This window comes from Pseudophryne corroboree, chromosome 4 (genome assembly GCF_028390025.1).
Source record: "Pseudophryne corroboree isolate aPseCor3 chromosome 4, aPseCor3.hap2, whole genome shotgun sequence".
In the NCBI taxonomy this organism is placed as follows: domain Eukaryota; kingdom Metazoa; phylum Chordata; class Amphibia; order Anura; family Myobatrachidae; genus Pseudophryne; species Pseudophryne corroboree.
This window is the reverse complement of record NC_086447.1, coordinates 725,255,256-725,273,529: the sequence shown is the minus strand read 5'-3', so window position 1 is coordinate 725,273,529 and position 18,274 is coordinate 725,255,256.

Sequence of the window (18,274 nt, the reverse complement as noted above, 5' to 3'; positions counted from 1 at the left end):
TTCCGGATTGGCCAAGAAGGACTTGGTACCTGGAACTGCAAGAAATGCGCACAGAGGACCCATGGCCTCTGCCTCGCAGACAGGACCTGCTGCAACAAGGGCCCTGTCTGTTCCAAGACTTACCGCGGCTGCGTTTGACGGCATGGCGGTTGAACGCCGGATCCTAGCGGAAAAAGGCATTCCGGATGAAGTTATTCCTACGCTGATAAAGGCTAGGAAGGACGTGACAGCAAAGCATTATCACCGTATATGGCGAAAATATGTTGCTTGGTGTGAGGCCAGGACGGCCCCTACAGAGGAATTCCAGCTGGGTCGATTCCTGCACTTCCTACAGTCAGGGGTGACTATGGGCCTAAAATTGGGGTCCATAAAGGTCCAGATTTCGGCCCTATCCATTTTCTTTCAAAAAGAACTGGCTTCACTGCCTGAGGTTCAGACGTTTGTTAAGGGAGTGCTGCATATTCAGCCCCCTTTTGTGACACCAGTGGCACCCTGGGATCTTAACGTTGTGTTGGATTTCCTGAAATCCCACTGGTTTGAGCCACTAAAGACCGTGGAACTAAAGTATCTCACGTGGAAAGTGGTCATGCTGTTGGCCTTAGCATCGGCTAGGCGTGTGTCGGAATTGGCGGCTTTGTCATGTAAAAGCCCATATCTGATCTTCCATATGGACAGGGCAGAATTGAGGACTCGTCCCCAATTTCTCCCAAAGGGGGTATCATTGTTTCATTTGAACCAACCTATTGTGGTGCCTGCGGCTACTCGGGACTTGGAGTACTCCAAGTTGCTGGACGTAGTCAGGGCTTTGAAAATATATGTTTCCAGAACGGCTGGAGTCAGGAAGACTGACTCGCTGTTTATCCTGCATGCACCCAACAAGCTGGGTGCTCCTGCCTCAAAGCAAACTATTGCTCGCTGGATCTGTAGCACGATTCAGCTGGCTCATTCTGCGGCTGGATTGCCGCATCCAAAATCAGTAAAAGCCCATTCCACAAGGAAGGTGGGCTCTTCTTGGGCGGCTGCCTGAGGGGTCTCGGCTTTACAGCTTTGCCGAGCGGCTACTTGGTCGGGTTCAAACACCTTTGCAAAGTTCTACAAGTTTGATACCCTGGCTGAGGAGGACCTTGTGTTTGCTCATTCAGTGCTGCAGAGTCATCCGCACTCTCCCGCCCGTTTGGGAGCTTTGGTATAATCCCCATGGTCCTTACGGAGTTCCCAGCATCCACTAGGACGTCAGAGAAAATAAGAATTTACTCACTGGTAATTCTATTTCTCGTAGTCCGTAGTGGATGCTGGGCGCCCGTCCCAAGTGTGGACTTTCTGCAATACGTGTATATAGTTATTGCTTCAATAAGGGTTATTGTTATGAGCCATCCGTTGAGTGAGGCTCAGTTGTTGTTCATACTGTTAACTGGGTAAGGTTATCACAAGTTGTACGGTGTGATTGGTGTGGCTGGTATGAGTCTTACCCTGGATTCCAAAAATCCTTTCCTTGTAATGTCAGCTCTTCCGGGCACAGTTTCCCTAACTGAGGTCTGGACGAGGGGCATAGAGGGGGGAGCCAGTGCACACCAGATAGTACCTAATCTTTTCTTTAGAGTGCCCAGTCTCCTGCGGAGCCCGTCTATTCCCATGGTCCTTACGGAGTTCCCAGCATCCACTACGGACTACGAGAAATAGAATTACCGGTGAGTAAATTCTTATTTTTCTTTGCATCGTGTGCTGTTTGGGGACTATTTTTTAAATCTGCCATCCTGTCTGACACTGCAGTGCCACTCCTAGATGGGCCAGGTGTTTGTGTCGGCCACTTGGGTCGCTTAGCTTAGCCATCCAGTGACCTTGGTGCACCTCTTTTTTTTCTTTGCATCATGTGCTGTTTGGGGACTATTTTTTGAAGTGCCATCCTGTCTGACACTGCAGTGCCACTCCTAGATGGTAAGGTTGAGGGGAGAAGAAAGAAGAAACTGTATAGTTGACGCACTGGAAAAGAATGCTTTATTTTAAAAAGTAACCTTTATTAGATATGTATTAAATTCTGAATTGTTACCCAAGCTACAGTGAAACTTAAGAGTTAAAATCAGACAGACTAACATATATGTGAAACCTTGAAGATAGGAAATTGTGAATAAAGAGATTAAAAGGCGTGTCCGCGTGTATTCTATACGTATGATACTGGCAAGATTATTATATCTATTCAGATGTTACCAATATTTGGTCTATTATGAATATGTTGTTCTCATTATGTAGTGGTTGATGCACCAATAATATTTATCATCCCTCTCCCGATTAGTAATTCGAGAGGGTCAATTTTATCCTATATACACCTATTTATTCAAAAAGAAATTAGTCATAAATATCGAGACTGTGCATATCACTAGGTATATATGTGCAAATTAACTCCACTAGAGAGAAAATTAGATACTATATGTCGCCAATTGTCACCGCTATATCTCAATATATTGTATTCATGCACCAAAATCGGCTGGAGAGTAGGTATCCCTTTTAGAAAAGGTAAGTATTAGCTCGAATTCACTATCTCTATTAGTGCACAGATACACCGTATAGGGGAAAAGGGGTCCAGACCAGTGATGGTATGATGATGGTTCACATACACTCACAATATCAGTAATATATTGAGTGTGCAGATACCCAACTCTTGTGTCCACTCCTAGATGGGCCAGGTGTTTGTGTCGGCCACTTGGGTCGCTTAGTTTAGTCACACAGCTACCTTGTCAAAGTCAGAAAAATATCACTATGCACACTGCCATATTTGCACCTCATGCGTGTCCTCGCTGCGCGTGCATGTGCTCTCCCGTGCGTGCGCATACTCGCTGTTGCGTGCACCTGCAGGCGCACGGTATGCGCATTTACGGTAGAGTTTGTATGCGTCTAGCGTGCGACTCAATCGTTACATATTTTAACCATATAATGTATTTTGTAGATCATGGTCTCTTTGATAGAATCTGAAAGTTTAGTTAATGTAGCATGCTCATGGACAAAGAGATCCCTCTTTGTTTGATACGAAGGGTCAGACAAGGGTTATACAGTGGTGTTTAGTATACATCGGAAGAATATTTAATTAGCAATATTCCGGTGTTGGTTTGAAGCGGATAACTCGCTCGTGCGAATAGTTATGGACATAAGAAGTTTATGGACTTTTACTATATTTGCACTTTATTATCCATGCAGCGGGAAACCTAGTTTCCCACCCAGCTGAGCAGTTAGGAATAGTCACAGCCCACCTGTATGAATCAACCTATGACCTTTTGTTATAATGCGAAGAGGAATTCCTGTGTCCAATGAACAATAAGAATATAGGGACCATTGTACTGTATTGTGTGTAGTGTATAAAAGGACAAGCCGATCTGGGCCAGCTCTCTATTCTCTTCAACGGTTCTCATCACTGATAATCGGGAGCTGGATATCCAGGAGGCGCATGCGATTGTTACCCTTTGTGCGTAAGTTTCTCTGCAATCATATTGTCTTTGTTTATTGTTATAAGCCATTCTCTCTCTCTCTCTCTCTCTTTCTCTCTCTCCCTCTCTCTCTCCCTCCCCCTTTAAAAGTGATTGTATCTTTATTGTATTTTATGTGTAGTTATCTGGTTAGGAATTCTATGTTATTTTGGTAGTGTATAACTTGTATTGTATTATTCTTTTTGAACGTTCATTCATTTCCTTAAAAGGCGTTAGACCCTTAGACCGGTATTGTGTGTGTTCATTATATTGCAGTGGGTAATAGGAGCATCTCTATCGCTCAAACAGCTTTAGTGTAAACAAGGTTAAGCAGCGTTATATCGCTACAGTGTTTCAGTACAAGGTTTACAGTATAAGAATATCATTTCTGTGTGTTACATTCAAGGTCTACTGATTGTTATCTTGTGAGCGTCTGCGCCGCTTGTGATCTCCTCGTGGTCTCGAGCGTCCGCTACGCTGATAGCGTAGCATTACGGTAGTCGCTTACCTATAGTGTGCCCGATACCAACAGCGTATTCTCGCGAGCGTATGTGTCGCTCGAGCGGCTCGCTCCCGATACAGCGTCCGCTACGCTAAGAGCGTACCCTTACGGTACCTCGTGCGCCAATTGCGTACTGTGTCTCTTAACCTCTTTATAGGGTGTTATATAGGATAAATATTAGGCTTTATCAATTGGCGGCTCGTCCGTCCTTCACATATCTGCACTAGGTAATTTCAGCAGACATTATCGATCAGCAAAGGGCGGGAGGTAATATTCCTCATAGTGCTGACCCGATAAGCGTCTGCTTCGCTTAGTAAAGGGTGCTGAAGGAATCCGGAACCGGAGGTAAGAACAATACGCTAGTGTCTTTTAAAACAGTTTTTTTCTCTGTTCTGTCTTGCGTACGCACGCACGCATACATCTGCATTTCTTTTCATTTGTGTATTTTCACATTTCACTCTCCTGTTTGCCATTTCATAATTGACAACGTGCTAAGAAAGATTTGTTGCTATTAGTAGTTAAAGAGTAAAAGTAATACATTAATGGGTAATTTGTAAAGCACGCACACAGCTTTGCCTAAGATACAAGGAGAGACCTGTGTGGTGCTCGGTAGATGATTACAATTAAAGATCATCTACATTGATAAACGTGTTGATTGTATTTCGGTGGACATATCTGGCCAGCGTACACGTGTCTCTAACAAAAGGGTGAGACAAGAGTACGCAACACAAGGGCCGACGCACGCAGCGTATATTACGCAACGGAGCGTCTGGGTACGCCCACGTAACTCAAATAACACGATAGTATTATTTTAGCAGGCGAAAAGGAAGCAACGCGATAAATAGCGCAAGTCAATTTTAGTGTCCAAAATTTTAAGCTAATAGATCCTTCTCCAATTTGTGACTCATCTGGTCTAGACTATTACTGAATGAAAGGAATTTCTGCGCAGAAATAACAATTAAAGTGTACATGTGGTGAGTGTGTGTATATATATAAGTTTTACAATTTTTGGGTTGAACCACAAGAAGTCGAGTTCTCGTGAGGTACTTACGTGTAAGTGACATGCACGGTGGCTAGGGAGGCATCCCTTGTTAAACAATAAATTTGAGCATTAGAGTATAGCAGACCAGGAGGTCTACTGTAGCACAGACCAGGAGGTCCGGAACAGACCAGGAGGTCTAGGTACAGCAGACTAAGAAGTCTGCTATAGATAGAAAAGAGCACAACCCAGGAAGGGTTGGTGCAAAACCCATATAGGCCATTAAAGCTCAGGCTGAAGGAATTCGCAGCCACAATTTTCGATTCCACTGGTCGCTCCGCACATAAGATTAGTTGCTTATGTGCAGACTGATTGTCCCGCACGTAATTGTGTGCATTAGTTAGTAATTTGACCCAGTACCATTTGCGTACGAAAGGGGTCATAAACGCTATTTGTACATTCTAACGTGATTTGTGTAATTTTTTTTATTTTAAGGGAAGTTCGCTAGTCACTTGGGAACTATCCAGCAACCAATAGTTACTGAAAAGAGTAAGTGCTCTTCGGATCACCCTCACATGTTTCAGTAAATAGAGGTTCAGGTCGCAGGGGCCCTGGGTCTAGTACGCCAGCGCTGAGGCAGTGTGTGGGCGTATTGGTCGGCGTGGGCGAGTGAGTGGAGTACTCGGTAAACTTTGCCGCCGGCCTACCCCGGACATCTTGGTTTTTGTAAGGGTTCGCTGAAGACCCTGATTAAGGTCAGAGGTAGTGAAAGCAACACCTGCAAGTATGGTGGCCAGTTGTTCAGGTAGGGGGCGATCAACCTCGATTCGGGTTGACTTAATAAACCGACCAATCGGGTCGGCAAGGTATGTAATGTGTGAAAAATACGGTTCACACACACAGGTTTTATGTGATGAATGGGAAAGAATGACTGTACGTGACGAGGATAAGTTCCCTCGGGTAGGTAGTTTTAGCCCAGATGTGTTACAAAACCTTAGGAGAAGGATATGTCTCATTAAATTAAAGAGACGGATCAAACATTATGATTATTTACAGTTATGGCAACAGGAAGGTGAAATACAGAGAGGATTGGCTCAGGCGGCTGGATCCAACCCTATCGGGAAACTGATAGCTACGGCTCCACCGCCACCTTACATAACGGGAGAGAAGTTGGTTGCAGAGAATGACGCAATAAGGTGTAATAAACAAGCACTTAGTAACTGCATAAATGTTAAGGATAATGTGGATAAGATGAGTAATGCAAGTATTAACCCGTGCAAGTTGTACCCTGTTTTAAACTTTCCCCAGGAGTATGATCAAGAAGACGAATCAACAACACTATCGGCGCTCTCTCTAGCAGCCACCATATCAGAAACAGCAGTGGGTACGGCCCAACCAGTAAGATTAGTATCAAAGGCCCCTAGCGGAGGGACAGGTGAGGTCGTATCAACAGGTAAGTACGGCACCATACACTATGCTGAAACCATTTCACCACAAGCTGTAGAATCTATTCAGAATGATGTTAGTAGACTTAATCCCGTTAGGGTAATAGCAGTGCCAAATGGGAAAACGGACGCTTCAGGAGTCACTCCTGTCAGAAACATCGCCATGCACTGTCCATTTTCCCGAATGGAATTGAGGACAATAGTGTCCGAATTCCCTGATCCTAGGAAGGATCTAGTTGCTAGCCAGAAATACATTAGAGACCTAGGGAATACTGTAGAGCCCAATAACAAAGACTGGCAGATATTGCTGAGGGCATGTTTACCCTCCAATGTCGACTCAGCACAATTTTTAGCTGACTGTAAATTAGATGAGGATGTACCCCTTACGGATGTGTACAACCAAGACAATGTAAAGAGAATAAATTTACAGTTAAAAGAGTATTTTCCAGCTGTAGTTAAATGGAACAAGATTTTCTCCATAAAACAAAAAGAGGCAGAAACAGCTGCAGACTATTTTCACAGGGCATTACAGGAAATGGCTAGGTATACAGGCATAGAAGACATTAAAACAAATGTAAATCATAGAGAGGTAGCAGTATCTGTGTTAATGGATGGTTTAAAGGAGGTATTGAAGACAAGGGTACAGACCACGCAACCATGTTGGCGAGGTCTGTCGGTGGCTACTTTGAGAGAGGCCGCCCTTGATCACGATCGAAATATCACCAGACACAGGGAGTCACAAAGTGATAAGTTAATGGCCGTAAGTATACAGGCCCTGACCACAAGGCCACCTTTGTATAAATCTCCAAACCCTGTGGGTAAGTCAAATGTGGTAACTTGTTATTACTGTCATAAAGAGGGAAATTTTGCACGAGACTGTAGATCGAAAAACACACAAAAATCATACCAACCCCCTAGACAACGACATGACACACGAAATTGGGATCAGGGACCGCAGAGACGGAGTCATGAGCCACATGCAGGGGAAACAAAAAGGTATCCCCCAAAAAGAGACTGGCAAGTCTCTGGTAGTTCCCATTTACCCCCTTCTCAAGTAGTTGCTGCCAGCGCGATTCAGGGAGGTCACCATACCCAATAGGGGTGTGGCCATACCTGTAATCTGCAGCCAGTGAAATTGATCGCAAGCCTTGGAAGTGAACCCGAGGTCACAATTGATGTAGCTGGTAAATCATTAAACTTCCTTGTAGATACGGGGGCGGCCAAATCAGTGATAAATTCGACAGTGGGCATGAGAACCACTGGTAAGACAATTCCAGCCATGGGAGTAACGGGAGTAGTCCAGCACTACCCTGTTAGCAAACCAGCAGAGATTACAATAGGGCCTTTGCATACCAAGCATTCCTTTTTGCTGGCGGCATCGGCACCGACTAATCTCCTGGGAAGAGATTTATTGTGTAAAATGGGGTGTGTCATTTATTGCACTCCTGAAGGTGTATTCTTAGACATACCTGAGAATCACGCTCAGGAAGTGTGAGACATGCTAGACTCCCCATCAAAATTAATGTCCCACACTGTTATGTTAAATAGGAATCCATCCCAGGTAGAAGAAATGACATCCCAAATACCAGAGTCACTGTGGACTAAAGATGGACAAGACACTGGATTAATGGCAAACGTAGCTCCAGTAGTTGTGCAAGTAAAAGATGGTAGGATAGCTCCAAAAATCCCACAATACCCTCTGAAGCCAGAGGTGGATTTAGGAGTTTACCCAGTAATAGAGCGCTTGCTACAACAGGGCATACTGGTAAGAACATCCAGCACTGCCAATAGTCCCATCTTCCCTGTGAAAAAGAGTGGGGGGAGGGGTTACCGGCTAGTGCAGGATCTAAGGGGGATTAACAAAATAGTTGAGAGTCAGTTCCCCGTAGTGCCAAATCCAGCTGTCATCCTTATGCAGATCCCTCCCACTGCGAAATTTTTCACTGTTATTGACCTCTGCTCCGCCTTTTTCTCGGTACCCCTGCATCCTGACAGCCAATATTTGTTTGCATTTACATACAGAGGAGTCCAATACACATGGACTCGATTACCACAAGGGTTCATAGATAGTCCAAGTATATTTTCACAGGCTTTGCATGATTGTTTACAGTCTTTCCAACCAGAGAGTGGATCAATATTGATACAGTATGTGGACGATTTACTACTGTGTTCAGATTCACTGGAAGCGTCCCTGAAAGATACGAAACAGCTCCTGTTTCATCTTTCAGACACAGGACACAAGGTTTCCAAAGACAAGTTGCAATTATGCCAGCCTAAAGTAAAATATCTGGGACACTGTCTAACACAAGGACTGAGACACCTGACCGCTGATAGAATTCAAGCAATTAGAGACATGACACTGCCACAGACCCAGCAACAGATCAGAACGTTTTTAGGAATGTGTGGGTATTGCCGTAACTGGATCCCAGGTTTTTCCATTCTAGCATTACCCTTGCAAGAGATGGTCTCATCAAACAAACCTGATCGGATTTCGCATACAGACGAATCCGAGATGGCATTTGAGAGACTTAAACAGTGCCTAACGCAGGCACCAGCATTAGGTATGCCAGACTATGGGAAACCCTTTGAGCTATACGGAACAGAAAGTGCTGGTTGCGCGGCAGGCGTCCTAACCCAAAAGCACGGTGATGCCAGCAGGCCGGTAGCATACTACAGCGCTCAGCTAGACACGGTAGCGCGATCCCTCCCCACATGCTTGCGAAGTGTCGCTGCAATAGCATTGCTAGTTACAAAAAGCGAAGATGTAGTGCTAGGACACAACCTCACAATTCATACACCACATGCAGTGTCAGCCTTGCTGAATTCTGCCCAAACCAGGCACGTCTCATCAGCGCGGTTTACAAGATGGGAATTGGCATTAATGGCCCCCGTAAACATCACCATAAGGAGATGCAGTGCATTAAATCCTGCAACATATCTCCCAGGTGTGCCTGGACAGGCACAAAGGGTGGAGGATGAGAGTGATGGGGAAGGAGGATTTAATACAAAGGATGACACACATGATTGTATGGAATATTTGACCCAAAATTTCACGGCAAGGCCTGACATCAGTGACAACCCACTGGAAGATGTAGATTTTACTTTCTACACTGACGGTAGTTGTCACAGACAGACGGACTCGGGAGACTTGTGTACTGGATACGCAGTCGTAGATGACCAAGGCACCATAGAAGCAGAACCGCTAGGCCCACCTCACTCAGCCCAGGTTGCTGAACTGGTTGCCCTAACCAGAGCATGTGAATTGGCTAAGGGAAAGTCAGCCAATAACTACACCGATTCTAGATACGCCTTCGGAGTAGTCCATGATTTCGGAGCCCTATGGCGTCTCAGAAATTTCATGACGGCAGCTGGTACACCGATAGCGCATGCAACTCACATCAAAAGACTCCTAACAGCGATACAGGAACCCGACAGAGTGGCTGTTATCAAGTGTAAAGCACATACATATAGCCAGGACCCAGTATCACTTGGTAACAGCCGAGCAGACGAAGCTGCTAAGTTAGCAGCTGGTACCCCCAGACAGACAGACACCACATGTCAGGTCCGGGTGTTTTTGTGAATCCGTTAACCTGGAACCAACCACAGGTGTAGGTGCTGGGGTATGAAGAAAACAGGGAGGACGAAGGAAGTTCCGTTTCATATATTTATTAAAGTAACAATTCAGTAAGGAGTTAAATGACTAGTTGTTAATCATCATTATACTGAAGTATTGCAGGAATGACAGAAATAATATGCAAGAGAAAACTCAGAAATAAATAAAAGAAATGTTCATGGAAACATATGCAAAAACAAGCTGAAGAATAAATGTTGAATTGTCCAAATATAAACAGGCTTTGATGCTGAACTGTAGATTGTGTTTAACTGGTTAATGCAGACATGGAGAATTAACTGTAAGAATTTGCAATGGAGTTTTAAGAGTTAACTGAGAGACTGTGAAGAATTATCCTTGTAATGACAACATAGAAAAAGTACTGAATTGGGTTACTTGCGGGTTCCGGAGATCACTGTGAAACTGTAGTAGATGGCAAGGTGATGAATGGGTTAAATGCAGAGTTGAACAAACGAACAGCTGAGGGAATTGGAATCCTCCAGACTTTGTATGATAGGCAGACAGACAAGGTAACCTCATGCAGGACACTGGGAATCCAAGTATTTCCAATAGGTGTGCAATTGACTGATAGCACAATGGAGAGCCGGTAGATCTTTGGCAGTGAAGGCTGCAAAACGGACCTCTGGGAACGGAGGCGATATCTGGACCACAGGAATCACACAGGAATGCACGGAGAGAGTTCAGAGCTAGAGCACAGCTTTGATACAACAAAGCACTGGCCCAGAGTGACATAATCCCAGCCTACTTAAAGGCAGCACAAGCACGGGATTGGCTTACACCTGCCCACAGGTGTTTTCACAAGTGCTCAGTATTAGCTATTTGGTCTCCAACATGGCCACCTCCTATACAGCAGACACACCGCAGTGCCTTAGGCCATTTGGTCCCCGCACTCACAGTTCCCAGACTCTGCATTACCTGTGCCATTGATCACGCCGTGTCCCCACACGGGCACACAGCACCGCGAGCAACCGCACTGGCAACGGATGAACCCCAGAACCCGCAAAGGTGAGAGACCGGTTCGTGACAGTACCCCCTCTTCTACGGGTGGTCTCCGAACACCTTTGAACCTTGTCAGGATTTTTGGAGAAGTATTTCTGTACCAGTCGTGGAGCATGAACATCTTCAGAGAAAACCCAGGATCTCTCCTCCGGGCCGTAACCCTTCCAGTCGACCAGAAACTGTAAACGTCCATATCGGGAACGTGAGTCCACAATCTCTTTAACTTCAAATTCCTCGTTCTGCAAAGAGTGAACTTTAGGAGATTTGGACTGGGTAGTACGGAACTTATTGAGAATCAAAGGCTTCAGTAAAGATGTATGAAAGGCGTTAGGAATTCTCAAAGACGGTGGCAGCTTGACTTTGTATGACACAGGGTTGAGTACCTTTACAATGGGAAATGGACCAATAAACCTGGGAGCAAATTTCTTAGAAGGAACTTTGAACTTGAGATTGCGCGTAGAAATCCAAACTTGGTCTCCCACTTTGTAATTCGGTACAGCTTTACGTTTTCTATCTGCAAAAGATTTATAACGAGCGGAAGTTTTGACCAAGGACTTACGTACACAACTCCAGATGCTAGATAGACGTTGAAGCTCTTGATCTGCTGCTGGGACCTCTAGGGCTGGCAATGGATGAAACTCTGGCACACGAGGATGAAAGCCGAAGTTAATATAAAAGGGCGTAGATTCTGAAGATGAATGGAAGAGATTATTATGAGCAAATTCTGCCAATGGAAGGTAGTCAACCCAGTCATCCTGAGAGGACGATATATATAGCCGGAGAAATGTTTCAAGGTCTTGGTTGACTCTTTCAGTTTGTCCATCTGTCTGAGGATGATATGCAGAAGAAAAGTTCAACTTGACATTTAAAGATGAACAAAGCGACCTCCAAAACTTGGCCACAAACTGTGTTCCCCGATCAGAAACAATTTCTCGAGGAAGGCCATGCAACTTGAAGATTTCAGAGATGAACAATCTGGCTAGTAAAGGGGCTGATGGTAACCCAGTTAATGGAATGAAATGTGCCATTTTCGAAAATCGATCCACTATCACCCAAATGGTATTTCGCCCTTTTGATGGAGGTAGATCGGTCACGAAATCCATTGAGATATGAGTCCATGGTTGTTTGGGTATGGATAGTGGATGTAACAAACCTGGTGGAGAACTTCTTGGACTCTTATGTTGGGCACATTTAGGACATGCTGCTATAAACTCTTGGACATCGGCTTTGAGACGTGGCCACCAATAAGACTGTTGAATAAACTTGAGAGTCTTTAGAACCCCAGGATGACCCATGAAGGAAGAGGAGTGAGCCCAGGTAAGCAGCCGTTTTCGAAGACTTGTGGCGACAAAGGTCTTGCCAGGCGGAGGAACTGGAGAGGTTCGAGTCATTAAAAAGGACCTAGGATTCACAATGGCTTGATTCGTGGTAGCATCATTTAATTCAGAAGAAGCAAAGGACCGGGAAAGGGCATCTGCCTTTTTGTTCTGAGACCCTGGACGATAGGTGAGTTTGAAATCAAATCGTGAGAAGAAAAGCGCCCATCGAGCTTGTCGTGGATTCAAACACTGAGCTGACTGCAGATACAGAAGATTCTTATGATCAGTATAAACTGTAATGCGATGTTGAGCTCCTTCTAGAAGGTATCTCCACTCCTCAAATGCCAACTTGATGGCAAGTAACTCTTGCTCACCGATTGCATAATTACGTTCTGCCGGGAGGAACTTACGGGAGAAATATCCGCAGGGATGGACCTTTTTATCTTCAAAGACTTGTGACAACACAGCTCCTACTGCTTCTGTAGATGCATCCACCTCTAGTAGAAAGGGACGATTCAGATCAGGCTGTCGAAGAATGGGGGCTGACACAAAGGCTTGCTTTAAATCAGAGAAGGCTTTGATTGCTTCTGAAGACCAGTTCGTAGGATTTGCTCCCTTACGAGTTAGGGCTGTGATGGGAGCAGCTAACGTGGAATAATTCTTAATGAATCTCCTATAGAAATTAGCAAAGCCGAGAAATCGCTGAATCCCCTTGAGAGTTGTAGGAGTGGACCAATCTCGGATAGCTTGTACCTTACCGGGATCCATACATAGCTCTGATCCAGAAATGATGTAACCAAGGAACGGTATGGAAGATACTTCAAAAGTGCACTTCTCTAACTTACAATAAAGTTGATTTTTTCTCAGACGTGTCAGTACCTCTTTAACTTGGTGACGGTGAGACTTTATATCCCTAGAGAATATTAGGATATCATCCAGGTACACTACTAGACACTTGTAGAGAAGATCACGAAAAAGTTCATTCACATAGCTTTGAAAAACTGCAGGTGCATTACAAAGACCGAAAGGCATTACAAGGTATTCGTAATGCCCATCCCGGGTATTAAAAGCAGTCTTCCACTCGTCCCCTTCTCGGATGCGGATTAAATTGTAGGCCCCTCGGAGATCCAGTTTAGTAAACACAGTAGCTCCTTTTACCCGGTCAAATAATTCTGGAATTAAGGGTAATGGATACTTGTTTTTCACAGTGATCTCATTGAGTCCACGGTAATCTATGCATGGTCGTAACCCACCGTCCTTCTTCTTAACGAAAAAGAATCCGGCTCCTGCAGGTGAAGAAGATGGTCTGATAAATCCTTTGGTTAGATTTTCTTGTATATAATCAGACATAGCTTGCGTCTCTGGGATGGATAGCGGATAAATTCGTCCCCTAGGAGGTGTTTTACCCGGAACCAGGACAATTGGGCAGTCCCATTCGCGATGAGGAGGTAGAGAGTCTGCTGCTTGTTTACTGAAAACATCCGCAAAGGATTGATACACCGGAGGTAGGTCGGGAAGGCTGATTGACCGGAGAGGTACAATTGAGGCTAAACAGTCCTTGGTACAAGATTTACCCCATGAAAGGACTTCCATGGTTTGCCAATTAAGTTGAGGGTTATGTTTCTGCAGCCAAGGTAAACCAAGTATCACATCTTGAGAGGCTTTGGGAATCACGTAGAAGGAGAGGTATTCGGAATGGAGCACACCAACTTTCATCTTGAGACATACGGTTCGATGAGTAATTATACCATCTGGAATTCGACTTCCATCCACTGCTGTAACGGCAACTGCTGCTTCCAGAGGCATGGTTTGAACTTTAGACCGCATGACAAAGGCTGAGGAGATGAAGTTCTCGGCTGCCCCAGAATCTAGGAGAGCTGAAACTTTCACTGTAGAACTTGGAACTTCTAATTGAATAGACAAGGTCGGCTCTTTCCCAGAACGTGATTCTAGAGTAACTCCTAGCTTAACCTCTCTTGAATAAGCTAGGAGCGAGAGTTTCCCGGTCGGAGTTTGCAGAATTTAACTAAGTGTTCAGAGGACCCACAGTACATGCAGAGGTTACCCTGTCGACGACGAAGTCGTTCCTCTTCTGTGAGGCGAGAGCGCCCAATCTGCATAGGTTCGTCTGTCGTTACCGGAGACTGTGATGAAGAATCTTGTCGAGGCCTAGGATGATAACGTGGACTGGATCGCTCTGCCCTGGATTTCTCTAAACATCGCTCCCTGTAGCGTAGGTCAAGTTTGTTACAGAGAGAAATCAATTCATCCAGTTTAGCTGGCACATCCCGGATAGTTAAATCGTCCTTGATTCTCTCAGAAAGTCCATTCCAAAATGCGGCGATCAGGGCCTCCTCATTCCAGTTTAACTCTGAAGACAACGTGCGAAACTGAACAATATATTGATTGACAGGACGTAAACCTTGACGTAGACGGAGAATCTCCAAAGATGCTGAGGTGGTCCTGCCGGGTTCGTCAAAGATTCTCCGGAAAGAAGATACAAACTCTTTGTAATTAGAGAGGATAGGATCACCTCTCTCCCATAATGGTGATGCCCACTCCAGAGCCTGACCGGAGAGGAGGGCAATAATATATGCGACTTTAGAACGAGCTGATGGGAAACTGGCGGACATCAGTTCGAACTGGATCTCGCATTGATTCAGGAATCCCCTGCAAAGTTTTGGAGTTCCGTCAAACTTACTCGGAGAGGGTAACTGCAAGCGGGACGTAGGCAGCATCACAGGAGAAGCTGTAGTGGTAACTGGGACTACCGGAGTTGGAATCTGGACTTGAGACGTTTTAATTGCTGTATGAAGAGTCTCTAAACGGTCTGCCATAGTTTGCATAAACTGCACTATTTGTGTCTGTATAGACTCCTGGTTTTCCAGACGGGAAAGGATATTTGACGTAGCACCGCCTCCTGCGAATTGGTCACTTGACGGATCCATGTGGCCAGTGCTTACTGTCAGGTCCGGGTGTTTTTGTGAATCCGTTAACCTGGAACCAACCACAGGTGTAGGTGCTGGGGTATGAAGAAAACAGGGAGGACGAAGGAAGTTCCGTTTCATATATTTATTAAAGTAACAATTCAGTAAGGAGTTAAATGACTAGTTGTTAATCATCACTATACTGAAGTATTGCAGGAATGACAGAAATAATATGCAAGAGAAAACTCAGAAATAAATAAAAGAAATGTTCATGGAAACATATGCAAAAACAAGCTGAAGAATAAATGTTGAATTGTCCAAATATAAACAGGCTTTGATGCTGAACTGTAGATTGTGTTTAACTGGTTAATGCAGACATGGAGAATTAACTGTAAGAATTTGCAATGGAGTTTTAAGAGTTAACTGAGAGACTGTGAAGAATTATCCTTGTAATGACAACATAGAAAAAGTACTGAATTGGGTTACTTGCGGGTTCCGGAGATCACTGTGAAACTGTAGTAGATGGCAAGGTGATGAATGGGTTAAATGCAGAGTTGAACAAACGAACAGCTGAGGGAATTGGAATCCTCCAGACTTTGTATGATAGGCAGACAGACAAGGTAACCTCATGCAGGACACTGGGAATCCAAGTATTTCCAATAGGTGTGCAATTGACTGATAGCACAATGGAGAGCCGGTAGATCTTTGGCAGTGAAGGCTGCAAAACGGACCTCTGGGAACGGAGGCGATATCTGGACCACAGGAATCACACAGGAATGCACGGAGAGAGTTCAGAGCTAGAGCACAGCTTTGATACAACAAAGCACTGGCCCAGAGTGACATAATCCCAGCCTACTTAAAGGCAGCACAAGCACGGGATTGGCTTACACCTGCCCACAGGTGTTTTCACAAGTGCTCAGTATTAGCTATTTGGTCTCCAACATGGCCACCTCCTATACAGCAGACACACCGCAGTGCCTTAGGCCATTTGGTCCCCGCACTCACAGTTCCCAGACTCTGCATTACCTGTGCCATTGATCACGCCGTGTCCCCACACGGGCACACAGCACCGCGAGCAACCGCACTGGCAACGGATGAACCCCAGAACCCGCAAAGGTGAGAGACCGGTTCGTGACACCACACAATTGATGGTATTTAATACCATCAACACACAGAAGTTGTGTGAGATGCAAAATTTGTGTTTCACACAGGAAAAGGCAGTCTGGAAGGCAAAAGGATATGGCCAGGAGTCCTCAGGACTCTGGACAGATGGACAGGGTAAACCAGTGGCCCCCAGAGCATATCTTCCATGTTTAGCTGAAGCAGCACATGGGCTGACTCATCTGGGCAAGGAGGGAATGTGCAAGTTGGTAAGAGCATATTGGTGCGCCCCAGGATTCTCATCCCATGCAGGTAAGAGAGCAATGTCATGCCTTACCTGCTTGAGGAAGAATATCGGAAAGGCAATACCGACAGAACCATCTCATATCCCACCTACAGGCGGCCCTTTTCAGGTAATACAGATTGATTTTATACAATTACCCCCTTGTCGAAATTTGAAATATGTACTTGTTTGTATAGATGTGTTTTCAAATTGGGTCGAAGCATTTCCTGCGGCCACAAATACCGCTATGTTTACTGCTAAGAAAATTGTGCAGGAATTTGTGTGTAGATACGGTATCCCTAGAATAATTGAAAGTGATAGGGGTACCCATTTTACAGGTGATGTCTTTCAAGGAATGTGTAAGTTGATGGGAATTGATAGTAAGCTGCACGCTCCATACCGCCCCCAGGCGAGTGCGAAGGTGGAAAGAGTGAACAGCACGATTAAAAATAAACTGAGCAAAGTTATGGCAGAAACAGGATTGACATGGCCAGAAGCTTTACCCATTGTACTATACAGCATCAGAACCACTCCCAGGTCCCCTCTTAATCTGTCCCCCTTTGAAATTCTGTTTGGTCGACAACCGCATGTTATGATTAACCCTCAGGATGATTTGAAGTGTAACAATGAAGTGACTATAAAATACCTGGTTAACATGAGTAAACAGCTAAGGAATCAGAACGATAATTTGAAGTTGGTGATTCCTGATCTGCCAGATAGTAATTGTCATGACATTGAACCTGGGGATTATGTAATGATACAAAATTTTCTACGCTCAGGTTGCCTTATTGACAGATGGGAAGGACCATACCAGGTCTTATTGGTTAGCACGACAGCATTGAAGGTTGCCGAGAGAGAGACTTGGGTTCATTCATCCCATTGCAAGAAGGTTGCTGATCCAGAGAAGTCCCGTGATAAAGAACAGACGGTAGAGGAAGTTGTATCACTGGAGTGTCTGTTTCAGGAGGACTGAGACGGCACCTGAGCATTGAGAATAATAAGATCGGAGGCAGTTGTCGATTCCCTGTACCCTTTTATTGTTTTCTCCACTTCCCATCCCATCTCCCTCAATTATTTCTTTCCCCTTTCTCATTCTTCTCCATTTCCTCCTATAAGATGGACTTGCCCCAAGAGACTGTGATCCGGATTTTCCTGTTGACCATGATGTTGACCCGAGCAGTCTGTTCCGGCGAGAGTACCGTGGAGGTCGAGAGAGGTTCTGGAATGGGTTCTGATGACAGAGATGGAGGCGTAGATTTCCAAGAACAACATAATCGTCAAGCAAAGGCGAGTATCAGAAAACGATCCGATAGCATTGACCTGTCACGATCCGGGTATCTGGACGCCATTACTTACCCTTCAGATGCCTCCTAAGGCGGGCTCAGCGTTCCAGGACCGGATTCCGCTGTTCCTGAGTTTCCACATGCAGAGTGGTCTTTTCATCAGCCGCGGCCTCCGCTGTGCCCGCGTGGTTAAATGTGCATCTATCAGCCTGGCGTCTCCTGTCTCCAGTGGCCGGCGCCGCCATTACTGTTTCCCAGACCACATGGATTACAAACCAAACTTCCCTCCAAGTGTCTGCATGGGCGCAGCCATCTTGGATTCTGTCATCTGATCATTTCCACCAATCTGC